A 16,326-nucleotide genomic window follows, 5' to 3' on the forward strand; every position below is an offset into this window, starting at 1 on the left:
AAGAGAACATACAGATGGCCAACATACCTGAAAAAATGCTCAACATCAGACTCTGGGTGGTGAACACACCCTGTGATATATAGATAATGTATTACAGAATTGTACACCTGAAACCTATATAACTTTACTAACGATTGTCACCCCAATAAACTTTAATTTAAAAAAAAATGCTCAACATCACTAATCGTTAGAGAAATGCAAATAAAAACCACAATGAGATACCATGTCACTCCTGTCAGAATGGCAATCATCTATAAATCAACAAACAAGTGTTGGCAAGGATGTGGACAAAAATGAACCCTCGTGCACTGTTGGTGGAATTGCAGATTGGTACGGCCACTATGGAAAACAGTATGGAAGCACCTCAAAAAATTGAAAATGGAACTACCTTATGACCCAGCAATTCCACTCCTGGGTATCTATCCAAAGAAATCCAAAACAGTAATTCGAAAAAAATATATGCACCCCTATGTATATTGCAGCACTTTTCACAATAGTCAAGACATGGAAACAACTGAAATGTCCATCAATAGACAATTAGATAAAGAAACAGTGGTACATTTATACAATTGAGTTTACTTGGCCACAAAAACGAATGAAATCTTACCATTTGCAACAACATGGATGGACCTTAAGAATATTATGCTAAGTGAAATAAGTCAGACTGAGAAAGACGAATACCATATGATCTCATTATATGTGGAATCTAAAGAACAGAATAACAAACCAGAAATAGACTTAGAGACTAGGAAAAAAACCTGTTGGTGGATAGATGGGAGGGGGGAGGGGATGGGGAGCGGATGAAGGGATTAGAAAGTGAAAATTAGTAGGCACAATATAGTCATGGGGATATGAAATACAGTATGGGGAATATAATCAACAATATAATAAAGATTATATAGGATGCCAGATGGGCACTGGACTTATCAAGGGGATCACTTCATAGAATGTGTAGATGCCTGGCCAATGTGCTGTACAGCTGAAGCTGAAGTACAATGATATTGCATGCCAACTGTAATTAAAAAAAATATATAATACCTATAATATAATATATGATATTATATATAATATGTATGATATATATCATATATATACTATATGCTATCATATATACTATAATTAAAAAATACATCATATATAATATATGATATATATTATATATATATATATACACATATATATATATATATAGTCATGGGAGGTGGAGTATAACATAAGGAAGATAGTCAATGGTATTGTAACAGTTATATAAGATGTTAGGGTGGTAGTGGCTTGAGGGAGGAGGGTAATCGCTTTGTAAGGGTAATGTCTAATTATTGTGTTGCTTAATGTAAGGGTAATGTCTAATTATAATGTCTAATTATTATGTTGCTTTGTACACCTGAAACTAATAAAAACAAAACAAAACAAAACAAACAAAAGAATGAAACTAGACCCCTATGTTACACCACTCACAAAAATTAACTCAAAATGGATTAAAGACTTAAATGTAAGACCTGAAACCATAAAACTCCTAAGAGAGAACAGGGAAAAAGGTCTTGGACATTGGTTTTGACAATGATTGTTTTTTGGATATGACAACTACAGCATAAGCAACAAAAGCAAAAATAAACAAATGAAACTACATCACACTAAAAAAGCTTTTGCACAGTGAAAGAAACAATCAACAACATAAAAAGAGAACCTACAAAATGGTAGAACATATTTGCAAACCACATATGTGATAAGGTGTTAATATCCTAAATATATAAAGAACTCACACAATTCAATAACAAAACAATCCAATTAGAAAATGGGGCAGAGGACCTGAATAAACATTTTTCCAAAGAAGATATTGAGATGTCCAACAGGCACATGAAAAGATGTTTGACATCACTAAACATCAGGGAAATGCAAATCAAGGCCACAATGAGATATCACCTCATACCTGTCAGGATGGCTACTATGAGAAAGACAAGTGATAATAGGTTTGCTGGGGAGATGTGGAGAAAGGGAACCCTTGTGCACTGTTAGTGGGAATATAAATTGGTGCAGTCACTATGTAAAACAGTATGGAGGTTCTTCAAAAAATTAAGATTTTTTGATCTACTAAGTGATCCAGCAATTTTACTTCTGGGTATATATCCAAATGATGTAATTGTCTCAAAGAGATATCTGCAAGCCCTGTGTTCACTGCAACATTATTTCCAATAGCCAAGACATGAAATGTGTATTTTCAGATGAAAAATGTGATATGTGTGTGTGTACACAAAATGGACTATTATTCAGCTATAAAAATAAGGAAATTCTGCATTTGCAACAAGATGGATGAAACTTGAAGGCATTATGCTAAGTGAAATACATCAGATAAAGAAAGACAAAAACATATGATCTCACTTATATGTGGAATCTACAAAAAATCAAACTTAGAAACAGAATAGATTGGTGATTGCCAGATGCAGGACCTTGGGAGTAGGGGAAATGGGTGAAGGAGGTCAAAAGGTACAAACTTCCAGTTATAAGTTCTGGGGATGTAATGTCCAGTGATGTACTTGGTGAATATAATTAACAATACTGTATTATATACTTAAAAACTGCTAAGAGAATAGATCTTAAAAGTTCTTGTCACAAGAAAAACAAGTAACTATGTGAGGTAATGGATGCTAAATAAAATTACTGTGGTGATCTTTTTACAATATATACAAAATGTAAAATCATGTTGTACACTTTAAACTTATGCCATGTTCGTTTTATCAGTAAACTGGGAAAAACACAGATTATCATTTTTGTAAACTTTTTGTCATTTGTTTCATTATGCTGCATAAATATGATTATGTATATTATTAAATATTTTTGACTAAATGTCTTATTTTTATTTCATGAGTAAATGCTGCTCATGTGTACTCAATCAACATATTTATAGATTATATTATATAGTTCCACCTGCTTATCACTTAGAAATATTATCACTAGTAATTTATGATTCAGTTTATTTATGATTCAGTTCCCTACCGATACTTCAGGACTTAAACTGAGCCACGGGGATAGGACATACACATATCTTTGAATTCTGTTTTTTGACATGGCCAATTTGATGCAGTTGTTACAGAATCATAAAAATGGTCATGGTCATGACAAAATATAAACTCTTGGTTGTTTACACCTCATTCCTTACACTTGCTTTATCTCTGAGCCTCATCACATTCCTGATCATTACTCCAATAGAGGACGCCAGCAATTGTATGAGGCTTAGGAATAGGTTGAGAACAATAATTTTGTATATTTTCTCAAAATAAAAATAAGTATAAGAGTTTCTATTTTAGTCTGTATTAAAATGTCCGTAATCAAAATGATTGCATCAAAAATTTACATATTCAGGAAAACATTAATGTAAAATGTCAAGTTTATTTAATGAATTTTTATTGTCTTAGCTATAGGTTAGATATTTGGTGAATGGGAGTGACAGTGAGATACTACCAAATAAGGCCAAATTTGAAAACAAAAATATTAGCTTAATATTTGAAAATGAAGCTAGTACAATCCATACATCATGAAGTAACAACTTCCAATAGAAGTAGTAGTAGCAGAATTTATGTGTAAATTGTTAACTAAGGAGTTTTGGAAAGAAAATTGAAATGAAGTTCATTGAACATATTTATTATGAGCTGTTCCTGTGTTCTCACCTCTTTGAGGAGCACCCAAAACTCCAAGAAAAAGAGAGAGTAGTCTTGGGGAAAATTGGTTGTATTGCTATGTAATTAGTTAATCCAGCTTAATCTAATCAATTTTACTATATTTTGACTGAAGAAGGAAATCCTTTAATAAAGAAATGTTGTTCTACAAGGCTCCTATAGTGGTACAATAGACAAAAAATGCAGTTTCTTAGAATGCTTACTATCATTCATTTATTTGTTCGTTCATTCATTAAACATTCACTGAGGGATTGCTGGGTCATATGGTAATTACCTTCTTAATTTTTTGAGAAATCTCCACACTGCCTTCCATAGAGGCTGCACCAATCTGCATTTCCACCAACAGTATATGAGGGTTCTCTCCCCCGCCCCCAACACATCCTCTCTGACACTTATTATTTGTCTTGTTGATGATGGCCATTCTAATCAGTGTGAGGTGATATCTCATTGTGGTTTTGATTTGCATTTCTCTGATGATTATTGATGTTGACCATCTTTTCATATGTCTATTGGCCATCTGTATGTCCTCATTGGAGAAATGTCTCTTCGGGTTCTCTGACCATTTTTTAATTAGATTGTTTGTCTTTTCGTTGTTGAGTTGGATGAGTTCCTTATATATTCTGGATATAAGCCCCTATCGAAGGCACTGTTTGTAAGTATCTTCTCACATTCGGTTGGTTGCCTCTCTGTTTTGTTGATGGTTTCTTTTGCTGTACAGAAGATTTTAGTTTGATACAGTCCCATTCATTTATTTCAGTTTTTACTTCCCTTGCCTTTGAGGTCAAATTCATAAAATCCTCTTTGAACCCAAGGTCCATAAGTTTAGTACTTATGTTTTCTTGCATGAAGTTTATTGTTTCAGGTCTTATGTTTAGGTCTTTGATCCATTTTGAGTTAATTTTGGTACATGGTGACAGACAGCAGTCTAGTTTCATTCTTTTGCACGTGGTTTTCCAATTCTCCCAGCACCATTTACCATATGACCCAGCAAATCCTCTCCTGGGTATCTAACCAAAAAATCTGAAAACATTTATCCACAAAAATATATGTGCTCTGATGTTCATTGCAGCTTTATTTATGGTGGCCAAGATGGAAACAACCAAAGTATCCTTTGATAGATGATTGGATAAAAAAGATGTGGTGTATTTACACAATAGAATACTACTCTGCCATAAGAAAAGATGAAATACTGCCATTTCCAACATCATGAATGGATCTTAAGATTATTATGCTAAGAGAAATAAGTCAGACAGAAAAAGTTGAGAAGCATATGACTTCATTCATGTGTAGGATATAAAACTGAAAGCAACAAAGGAACAAGACAAACAAATAAAGAAGCAAAAACTCATAGACACAGATAATAGCTTAGTGGTTACCAGGGGGAAAGGGGGGAGAGGGGATATTAGAAGATGGTAAAGGGGGTCAAATATATGGTGATTGAAGGAGAACTGATTTTGGGTGGTGAATACGCAATGTGATATATAGATGATGTATTACAGAATTGTACACTTGAAATCTGTGTAATTTTATTAACCATTGTCACCCCAATAAATTTTTAAAAATTCATTGAAATTTGGTATAGGTTTTGTGATAAGTACTGAAAACAAAAGGCCAATAAGACACAGTCTCCACCTGCAATAAGCTTACAGTCTAGTAGAGGTCAATAGACTGATAAACCAGTATTACAATATAGGCTGACTATTGCTATAACTATTAATAATTACTATATACTGGATTAGTCAGCTATAGATGCAATGCTGCATAAGAAGGCAGCAACTTAGAATGGGAGACAATATTTATAAATCATATATCTGATAAAGGATTAATATCCAAATTATATAAAGAACTCATACAACTCAATAGCAAAAAGAAACAAACAATCCAATTAAGAAATGGGCAAAGGATCTGAATAGACATTTTTCCAAAGAAGACATATAGAAGGCCAACACGTACATGAAAAGATGCTCAACATCACTAATCATCAGGGAAAGGCAAATCAAAACCACAGGGAAATATCACTTCACACCGATTAGAATGGCTATTGTCAAAAAGACAAGAAATAACCAGTGTTGTTGAGGATGTGGCGAAAAGGGAACAAAGAAACAAAAATGGTAACTAGAGAAGAAATATGCATCCCCATGTTTATTGCAGTATTATTGACAATAGCCAAGAAATGGAAACAACCTAAGAATCTATTGTCAGATGAATGGATAAAGAAGATGCGATATATATAATGGAATATTATTTAGACATAAAAGAATAAAATCTTGCCATTTTCTACAATATGGGTGAAACTTGAGGGCATTATGATATGTGAAATAAATCAGAACAAATACTGTATTATTTCACTTATATGTGGAATCTAAAATAAACCAAACTCACAGAAACAACAGATTGGTGGCTATCAGAGGCAGGGATTGGGGAGAGGGCAAAGTGGGTGAAGGGAATCAAAAGGTACAAACTTCCAGTTATAAAATAAATAAGTTATGGGGATGTAATGTATAGCATGGTGACTATAGTTAATAATACCGTACTGCATATTTGAAAGTAGCTAAGAGAGTAAATTTTAAAAGTTCTCATCACAAGAAAAAAACTTTTGCAACTATGGATGATGATAGATGTTAACTAGATCTATTGTGATCATTTAGCAATACATACAAATATCGAATCATGATTGGTACACCTGAAACTAATGTTTTATGTCAATTATACCTCAACTTAAAAAGATAAAAAGGAATGCAGCAACTTAAATAGCAAGCTTATTTTCTTGCTCCTTGGTCTGTAGGAGATTCTACACTCCAGATTCTGAGCCTGACATTAAAGAGTGGGTTCAAGGTTGCTCCAGGTGTCCCTCGTCTTTGAATCAGTGGCTTCTTGAAGTATGTGGTTTGCTTTCTGTGTCTCACTCTGGGGCCCAGGCTGAATAATCACCAGCCACCTGGGATATGCTCTTGTCATCATCGGAGTACAGGAGGGAAAGCTCAAACACACAAGCGTATTTTAAGCCTCTGTTTGAATTACAAATGGTGACATCTCATTGGGCAAAGCAACACGTATGGTCAAGTCAAACACCAGTAGGGCAGGAAAGTATACCAGGAGTATATAGAAGTATTTACTGAACAATAACACAAACTCACACATATGAAGTGCAATGGGAGCAAGCAAGGAGAGTATTATATAAATCAAGTTCTTAGTTGTAAGCAACAGACATAGACTCTGGCTTATTTAAGCAGAAAAGAAATTTATTTAGGAGCTCTTGGTTAGTCTGTAAAGGCTTAAAAACCAATCTTAGGCACCACACAGTCAAGAATAACTTCCAAAATCACACAGAACTAGGCTGGAGATAAGATATATGGCTCTGATGCTTTGGAGAGGGATGTGCTTTGAAAATAGAAATTCAGGAATCATGAGGATATGGTTAAATCAATGTCACAGGCAAATTTAGTAACAATATATTTAGGTAACTAATACTAGCTACTCAAATAATCCCCAAATCTCAGGGGATTAACATATTAAGGTTTATTTCTCACTCACCTCATAGTCTAGTGTTGATTGATGTATTTGGTTGGGGGGACGGTGTTTCTGTTCCATTATCATTCAGCAACCCCACGCTACTTCTACCCAGTGCCTCCATCATCTTCTAGGCCTTCAAAATACTCTGTGGGCATGAGAAGGTGCACATTTCAGCTCAAGCAGAAAGAACAAATTCACCCTTCCTCAGACTAGATGATGCCCACCCACACTGGTGAAGGAAATGTTCTCTATTTACTTAATCAACTGATTCAAATGCAAATCTTTTCTGGAAATACCCTCACAGACACACCTAGGCATGTCTTACCAGCTATATGGGCATGCCTTAGCCTGGTCAAGTTGACACATACAATTAACCATCACACACACTATGACTGCTGGGTCTGCCCTTAGGGAAGTCTTCCATGCCTGGATCTGAATAAGAGTTTGCTCTCATTGGAGACTGTATAGCTTTCATACTTGAAGAGGCTAGGGGGTCAGCCAAAGATGTTTTACAGTTTGAACAATTAAAAATGATGTTAGAGTAGGTTCACGGTTGCTTTGGCAATACAATTCCTTCAAATATGTAGTAGGCTTCTTATCAATTTGTTTCCAGTCAGTTCAATATGCCATTAACAACACCCGAAGTTCTTTCTGAAACTGTTTTAGATTGAGTTCCCAGAAGTAGATCCTGAGAAGAGGATTTGTGAATAATGATTTATTAAGAACACTGTATGGGAGTGGGAGAAGCTGGACAGGGAAGAAGCAGCAACGAAGTGTACCACTCAGGATCCAGTTAGGAGACAGAAGCATACTAGTTATTTTAACAGAGACAATTTAAAATAAAGAAATTGTTAAAGGCAAAAAGAGGACACTAAATATTACAGAGGTAGCAACTACAGGAAGCAGTTACCAGCTCTACAGTGAGGAAACAAAGAGAAGAGGTTTGAATCACTAACAGTGTCAGTCTGTTTGGGCTGCTACAACAAAAATACCATAGACTGCATGACTTAAACAACAAACATTTCTCACAGTTCTAGAGGCTAGGAAATCCAATATATCTGGTGAGGACCTGCTTCTAGTCTTGTCGGCAGCCGCCTTCTTGCTGTATTGGAGGGAGGGAGGGAAGAAAAAAGAGAAGGGAGGGAGAGAGAGAGAAGAAGGAGAAGGAGAAGAAGGAGAACCCAGACCTCTGAGGAGGTGGTGATGATGGCTGGTGTTGACCTCTCTGTGAGGTTTCTGCAAGTGTTGGGAAAACTATAAACTGGATTCAGCCTCTGCAACCGACTGGGATGAACTGTTGCTGGGCCTGATAAAACTTGCTGGATTCATAATCACAGTGTCAAATTAATTAAAAAAAAGTCTGGAGGCTTTGGCTAGAAATAAATGATAAAGATTTATTCAAGGGTCTTAGAGTTTGCAAACCGGAAACACAACTAGGCAATACCCAGAGTGTCTGAAGAAGAAAGAAAAGCTGAGTTCTTATCGTAAAAAGTACCTTTTTAGAGGAATTAGTTCTGTATTCTTAGCCTCTGGATTTGTCCCAGATGGTAATCCTCTAGATGTCAGGTGGTCTGGATACGTGAACATTTTTTCCTTAGTCCTTCAGGAGGTAATCTGAAGGTTATCTGGAGGTTTGATGTATATTGTGGAGACAGAGCTCCAAAGAGCAGTTTCCAGGCTCTCGGCCTCACATAGAAGGGTGCTGCCTCAGGTAGTAAATGGCCATCAACGGTGATTGGATGGCCATCAGCTGTGGCTAGTTGGCCATCAGCTGTAACCAGTGAGCCATTGGCCACTAATGTAACTGCTGTGGCTACGCTAGCAGAAAATGGGGGCTAGCAAGAAGATGGTGGCTGAGCTAGCAAGCGCGGATTGCAGAGAGGTGGATGCCGCCAGCGAGAATATAGTGGTATGACTCCCCTATCTATGGCTCCGTGGGTGTTCCTTTTTGGCCTCACCATATCCTGCGTTCTTATGTGGGGAGCGGGACCAGAGACCCCGCAGGCCGCCCCGCATGACATATATCCAGGCATTTATGCGGTACTGGAAAGTTCAAAAGTTTAAGTTCCCAGGCTAGTTCAAACAAGAATAGAATCATTTTTTCATGCTTCAACTTACTTGAATTTAGTAATTTAGCAGGTTTACTATAGTGACTCCATTTTATTTCTTCACTATTTCTCATTAGGAACATAAAGCAAATAGAAGTAAATGGGAATAAGAAGCAATCCCTTCTTCCTCCTTCAGCCTTGCAGTCTCCCTTTAGTGTCCTCTATTGGCAGAACATAACAGGAAGCAGCTGGCAAAGCAAAAAACTGGCTTGAAGATTCCCAGCACAGAGCATCACAAAGTTCAGTTATGAAAGGTGGCTTTGGAGCTGGGGTAATAGCTTAATATGCACATAAGCAAGGGTACAACTTTGGACAAAATACTTAGGGGGTAGCATCAGCCTGACCCTGTAGGGGAATTCTGGAGTATAAATTATGTCTCCAAGTTTTTCCCACCCAAGACAGGAGAATTAGGGCTTTCACACTCCTGCATTTATCAGTCCTTGGTTAAGAGCTGGCCGTAAGTAAGGGCATATAAATTTTCAGGTACTTCCCGTCTCTGTGAAGGCAGGCCAAGTGGCTCCAATAACCTAAGTGTAGTCCTCTGAAAAAGCTGCCGATCCTGGCTACTGGATGTAAGAGCACAGTGAAACTTGGTGCAAAGGGAGCACCCAAAAAAGATGGGTAAATGTCAACAGTAATGGTTGAAGCACCAACAATATTCCCTCTGGAGACATAGTTCAAAAAGCTGCCTATTTCTCTACTTCCTTGACCAAATCTCTGTCTCAGTTTAATAGCTGCTACTTTGGGAAGATGCTGGTCAAAGGGTGCAAGCTTTCAATTATAGGATGACTAAATTCTGAGGATCTAATGTAAATTATAATACTGTATTGTGTACATAAAATTTGCTGAGTAGATTTTAAGCTTTCTCAACACACACACAGCTATGTGAGGTGATGGATGAGTTAATTAACCTGATTGTAGTAATCATTTCACAATGGATATGTATATCAAACCATGTTATATACACTTTAAGTGTATACAATTTTATTGGTCAGTTATACCTCTATCAAGCTAGGGGAAAAATAACCGCTGCTATTTTGAGGCTATCTGAAACAATAGGTGCTATCTGATACATGTGTAGTCTGATGTTTTTGTAAGTGCTGAGTCATTTTGTTCAAATCATAGGCTGAGTCATTTTGTTCACATCGTACTGGGGCTTTTTTTGCTCAAACCTTTTTAAAGTCACTTCTCTCTTTGGAATCTAAGAAGTATTGTATTTTCCAATCCTGCAAGCCCTCCAAATACTGGACTTTATTCCCATTGTTGTGTGGGGCGTCCAGCGGGGTCTCTGCTCCCGCTCCCCACATAAGAACGCAGGACATGCTGAGGCCAAAAAGGAACACACCACGGAGCCATAGATAGGGGAGTCATACCACTATAGTCTCTCTGGCAGCTGGGTTGGAGACACAGGAAGCAGGAGCCACACTATCTGCAACCTGCTGTTCACTTCTCTACAATCCGCAACCCGCACTCCGCCGTGCTAACTGCAATCCATGCTTGCCAGCCCTGCCACCATCTTCTTGCCAGCCCCCATTTTCTGCTAGTGTAGCTACAGCAGTTAAATTAATGGCCAATGGCCCACTGGTTACAGCTGACGGCCAACTAGCCATAGCTGATGGCCATGCAATCACAGTTGATGGCCATTTACTACCTGAGTCAGCACCTTTCTATGTGAGGCCGAGAGCCTGGAAACTGCTCTTTGGGGCTCTGTCCCCACACCCATTCATTTCTATTTGTAAACTTGTTAATTCTGTTCTATGCTTATCTCTTTCTGGTAGTACCTTGCTAATTTACACATAAAAAAAATCACCAAATCCACTAATAATATTGCTTTCTGAACTCTTCCCTTAGAGCAACAAATTATGTACTTGTACTGATCTGCCTTCTAAGGTATTGTAGGCAGCAGTGTAGCCACTGCCTAAAATGAATCTTCAGTTACCCAGCCAACTACTGTGTTTCCCTGAAAATAAGACTTAGCCGGACCAGACCTGGTATTATATTATTGTATTACATAAGACTCGGTCTTACAGTAAAATAAGACTGGGTCTTATATTAATGTTTGCTCCAAAAGACACTTAAGAGCTGATGGTCTGGCTAGGTCTTATTTTCAGGGAAACACGGTACATGTTTCCTTAATTCCCACATGGATGCTATGCTAAACTAATGCCACATATTTTAGATTTTTTTTGTTATAGTAGGCCACCATTTCTATTATTAATCAGGGTTAGTGATTGCAGCTATTATAACTGGGTAGAAAAAAAGATACTATGGACAGTAACCTCACAGGGTGATCTGATCATAAATTCCTAACTGAGCAGGTCACCACGGGTAGTCATGCCCCAGGAAAATAACTGGTAAAAGGTTTATCTTTGCCTTAAGCAAGCCCTGCCCATTGTTTCTATGTGTCTAGGCTAACACACCTTTGAAATAAGCCACCCTTAAGAGAGCAAATAATTTTGTTAACTATACTGTAATCCAGCCCCTGCTTGCTTTTTTCCACATCGATGTAATCTTCCTTACTTCCCTCCTTAATTTCAAATGCATAAAGGAAGCTGCAAAACTGTTATTCTCCGGAGCATTTGAGATCTTACTCCCAGACACATGTCGTCAGTTTGGCTCAAATAAGCTCTTATAAAAATTCTCTACAGGTTTGAATGTTTCTTACATAGATACAACAAACAACCCTGAAATCTCAGTGTCATAACCCAATAAAGGTTTATGTTTTGCTCTAATCAGCGCAAATGAGTTATCAGTGTGGTGGATGTGCTCGTGCAATTATTAAGAGACCCAGGGTCCTCCATCTAATGTTGTTGCCATCCCTTAGCTCCTCAGAGTTTTCTGTATCTGACTGATGCGTAAACAACAAAAAGGAACTATAAATCACTGGAAGTTTAAAGGGTCACGCTTAGATTGGGCAATCACTGCTTCTGTCTACATTCCGCGGGCCAGAAACAGCCACATGGCCCGATGTAGAAGTAAGGGAGCTAGGAAATGTGGGTTTCCTGGGTATACAAGAGGCAAATAAGATGGTGAATATTTATCGTTGTCTTTTCCACAGTTGCTTTCAGTTGTAGTTAACACAAAACCCAACTCAAACTGGCCTTGCCAGGAAGGAAAAACTTTACCTTCTTAGATTTAGTTTTTGGGGGCCTGTGAATTAAACTGACAAAAGACAGGCTAGCAAGAGAAAAGACAGATTTTAATTACATACTATGTAAAGGAGTTCACAAAGAAATGTGACTCACAGGGGTGATTAGAATTTGAGGCTTATATATCCTTTCAATAGGTGACAGGGTGGGGGAGAAGGGCACTATGTGAAAACAAAGTACTTCTCAGAAGGTGGGTTGGGGAGAGAGGACACTTAAGGGAAAACAAATGACTTTTAGGAAAGAAAAATGGGCCATTAGGAAAATAGATGGGAGATAAGATAGTTCTGAGACAATGTCTGTTTATGTGTGGTGACAATACTCATCTCTAGTGATAAGAAGCAATCTTTCCTGGATGCTCCCAGGGAGGAGATTTATGATAACTGAGGTTTTTTTTGGGGAGGCTCTGCCTTTAAGGCAGATAAGGGATTTCAGGAACTCGAATGCCTTGAGCTAAAAATATTTTTTTATGCCACAGTGGCTTATTCTGGAACCCGTCAGCTTAAAAGGAAAGGGAATGTATTGGCTCAGATAATAAAGAAGTCTAGAAGTAGCACAGGTTCAGGTTAGGTTTGATTTGGAGGTTTATGATTCTCTCAGGGATTGACTTCCTTTTCCTAAGATTGATTAGCGCAATTCTCCCTTCTCCACATTAGCTTTTTATTCTGTTGGCTCTCCTTAGTAGCAAAAAAAAAAAAAAAAAAAAAAAAAAAAGGGAAAGAAAAAGAAAGGTTGTAGTTCTTCTAGTATTCACATTTGAACACGATATCATCCAGAGAAAGAAAGAACTTCTCTGTTGTCCACAAAAATGTTGTGCTTCACTGGTTGGCCTTTGAAAAAAAAACTGGTTCAAAGGGATGGGCGACTACTTCTGATAGTTTTAGGCTAATGGGATCATTCTTGGAGTTGGGGGGAAGGTATTCCACCCAAATTTCACGCTTGAACACAATACAGTCGTGGAATGGAAGCTGTGAAATCACCTATAACCATTACAGTCAGGGAAGAGTGTGGAGCATGATCTCATTAAGGGAGAATGAGCACTGTGAGGAGACAGAGCACATACAGAATGGAAAGGGACAGAAAATACAAGTCAGAGGAAGAGAAGGTCTTAAAAAAACGATGGGAAGGTGTGGAAAGTATGTCAAGAGAACCAAGAAAGTGGTATTCCAGAAGCCAAGGGAGGAGCTTTAAGGATGGAGTAGTCAAATAAATCATCTAATTACTTCTTGTGTGTTGACTTCATACTTACCAGGCAGGCATCCTTTATAATTTGGGTTCTCATGTAAACGTTTCTTTTGAGTGAAAATGTGCTAACCAAAGTTTTCTGGTCTTCATGGCAATATGTTTTTCATGGGGGAAAAAAAGGAATAAATTGGAATTTTGGTTTACATATCGTAGTCTCTAGTAAGTTTGGTTGGCATGAATCATCCCTCTGGATTTAAGTGAACTCTGGGGGGATAACAACTTTAAGTTTCTGTCTCTGCAAACTGAGGACCAGGCTCTAGAATACAGAGTGAAATCTTCTTAAGCTCATTTACATACTCTTAACATGCTTTGCTAACCATTAGGAACTATATTTGAAATATAACGACTTAAGAATGTGCCAAGATTTTTGAACTTTTAGCTTTCTGTGTTTGTTATACTGATTATTCTCTGTCTTTTGCTATAAAGCTTATTGTCAAGGCCAGCAAGAAAGGGAAAGCTGGGCAGACTATCCCTGGGTCAGTTGGGAGAAGAGTAGGTCATGGTTATCTGTATCTATGTCAGGTCTCTAGGGGTAATACAAGTGGCCTTTGGGTAAGATTGACCTGGGAATGGGAATCAGTAAGGAAGCAACTGTAATGATAAAACAGTTGAGAAGAGCTTGAAGCTGTCAGGATGAGGAAGAAGAAACTAATTCAAATAGGTAGGAAGAATTAGTATGATTCAGTGATTCAATGCTGTGTGCAGTGATGGTGTGTTAAGGATCTAAGAAGAGGCAAGATTTCAAACCTCACTCTTGAGATCTGGATCACTACTGCCATTGATCTTGTTGGGATAACTGGGAGAGGAAACTTTCCTTCAAGAACAGAATACAATGTTTATTAAGTATTTACGCAACCGTATCTTGGCAAGTGTTCTTGTACATGCGTTTATCTTAACTTTCGTGTTTTTTTGTTGTTGTTGTTATTACAGGAATCCACATAGCAGTAGGAATTAAAGGAGACAAAAGTAAAATCATTTGTTTGACACAAATTTGGTAAAATTATCCAATTATTAAAAGAACCCGACTTTACTTCTTGTCAGCCGGTTTACGTCTTTGCATCGCAGGCACCATATTTCCTTTTAATGGTGCCTCTCTTCCTAGACCTTCTGACTTTCCAAGGCTGCAGAGAAATAGCTGTTACACAGGGAGGCCCCGGAACTCACGTTTCCACGCCTTCAGATTCGGTGCACTCCCGATTTCGGGATTGCTGCCCCGGGGTTGCCGGCGAGTAGACCGACACCCACAGTCGCGTGGGGCCCTGGCCCAGGCCCAGGCCGTCGCCCGCGGCCGGCGCGTGGCGGGGTGCCGCGGCCTTCGAAAGTCTGCGACGCGGTGCACATGCCCTTGCCCGCCTCCCGCGTCGGCGAGAAGAAAGGGAGTCCGGACGTGCGGAGGCTGACCCGGAGCCTACCCATGAGGCAGCGCGCCGGCTCCACGAGAACCCCCCGCCCCCCCTTCCCGCGGCTCTGCTGCGTGCTCCGCAATGGGAGCCGCGGCGGTCGCTGCTGTGTAGATTTTCGTGCTCCTCCTTTTCCTCCTCCTCTTTCTCCTCCTCCTCAGGTCCCCAGTCAGGCCGATCCGCTCCGTTCACGGTAAGCGCCCCCCGCCCCCGCCCGCCCGCCCGCCCCGCGCTGCAGCAGGCAGAGGCCCTCCCGCGCGGCCTGCGCCGCCTCACTCCGGGGGCGCTGGGCTGGGGGTGTCGAGGCCGGCGCGGGTCGCCGAGAGCGCCCAGGGCGCGGGGGAGGGGGCCGGCTGCGCGGCGGCGGCGGCCGGCCCGCCATCTTGCGCTGGCCCTGGCGGGGGAGGGATCCCGGCGCGACGCGGCAGCCGGCTAGGGGCTGCAGGCCGGGGCTGCGCAGGCCGCTGCCGCCTCCTCCTGCGTCTCCTCCTCCGCCTCCTCCTCACCTCCCAAGGCCCGCGCGCCTGTTTGCCCCCAGCCTGCTTTTGGCTTTTCTCTGGAGCCAACTCCCTTTGGTCTTCCGTACATTTTGTGCTGATGTTTGGCGGAGACCCATGCTCCTCTCACAACACCTTTCCCCAGAGTCTCTTCCATCGTGGGGACCTCAGGCGGTTCTGAACTTTCAGGCGTCGGAGACCGTAGGGCCCAGGTTCCCCGGCCCAGTGACTAGTCATTGCACGTTCACACCCTCATTCTTGTCGAAGGGACTTCCCTGCTCTGCCGTAGACGTCCCGTTATTGTCTCCAAGAGAAAGGCCCTGAGGAGAAACGTGGATTTGGAGACACAATTTTCGACCTGAGCTTTCAGGTTTCACTTAGTGAAACGGAAAGAATGATCTTACTCTGAGGTTTTATCCTACTCTAGAGATGGAAGGAGTTCCTCCCAACTTGTCTCAAGTTTTAACGCTTTAAAGGAGGAATCTGCTAGAGAGGAGAAACGTCCAAGTGAATCGCTTCTGCAAGCACGGGAGACCTTCGTACAACGGATTCTCTTTGTTAGAGAAGATTTGTTGTTTTCTTAAAATTCTGTGAACTTAAGATTTGTTTACTTTTGGTTTTCAGGTTTGGACTGTGTCTTAAGAATTTGACGTCTTTTAGTGCCATTAAGTATAAAATTGAAACGTAGGAGGAGAGCTTTAAAGTACAAAAGCCACCTCTAAGCATTTGTGAGCTGTCCTGCATTG

The 16,326-nt window shown here is 39.8% G+C and overlaps 1 protein-coding gene and 1 long non-coding RNA gene across 6 annotated transcripts in view; one reads left to right on the plus strand and one right to left on the minus strand.

Annotated features, from left to right (window-relative positions):
* Nucleotides 1–15,091, minus strand: part of LOC141570584 (uncharacterized) — a 46,816-nt gene extending 31,725 nt beyond the window's left edge. The window contains exons 1-2 of the long non-coding RNA XR_012494748.1: nucleotides 14,848–15,091; nucleotides 7,206–7,329 (exon numbers count right to left, since the gene is read on the minus strand). This is a non-coding gene — a long non-coding RNA (uncharacterized LOC141570584). The remainder of the gene's footprint in view (nucleotides 1–7,205; nucleotides 7,330–14,847) is intronic.
* Nucleotides 15,047–16,326, plus strand: part of ZNF280D (zinc finger protein 280D) — a 104,946-nt gene continuing 103,666 nt past the window's right edge. The window contains exon 1 of one of the 5 annotated variants that reach the window (XM_074327704.1): nucleotides 15,047–15,276. The gene's annotated coding sequence lies outside the window, so the exon portion shown is untranslated. The remainder of the gene's footprint in view (nucleotides 15,277–16,326) is intronic. The other 4 variants (XM_074327699.1, XM_074327703.1, XM_074327698.1 and 1 more) reach the window with 4 other exon arrangements.

The sequence above is a fragment of the Rhinolophus sinicus genome, linkage group LG03, assembly GCF_036562045.2.
Source record: "Rhinolophus sinicus isolate RSC01 linkage group LG03, ASM3656204v1, whole genome shotgun sequence".
Lineage (NCBI taxonomy): Eukaryota > Metazoa > Chordata > Mammalia > Chiroptera > Rhinolophidae > Rhinolophus > Rhinolophus sinicus.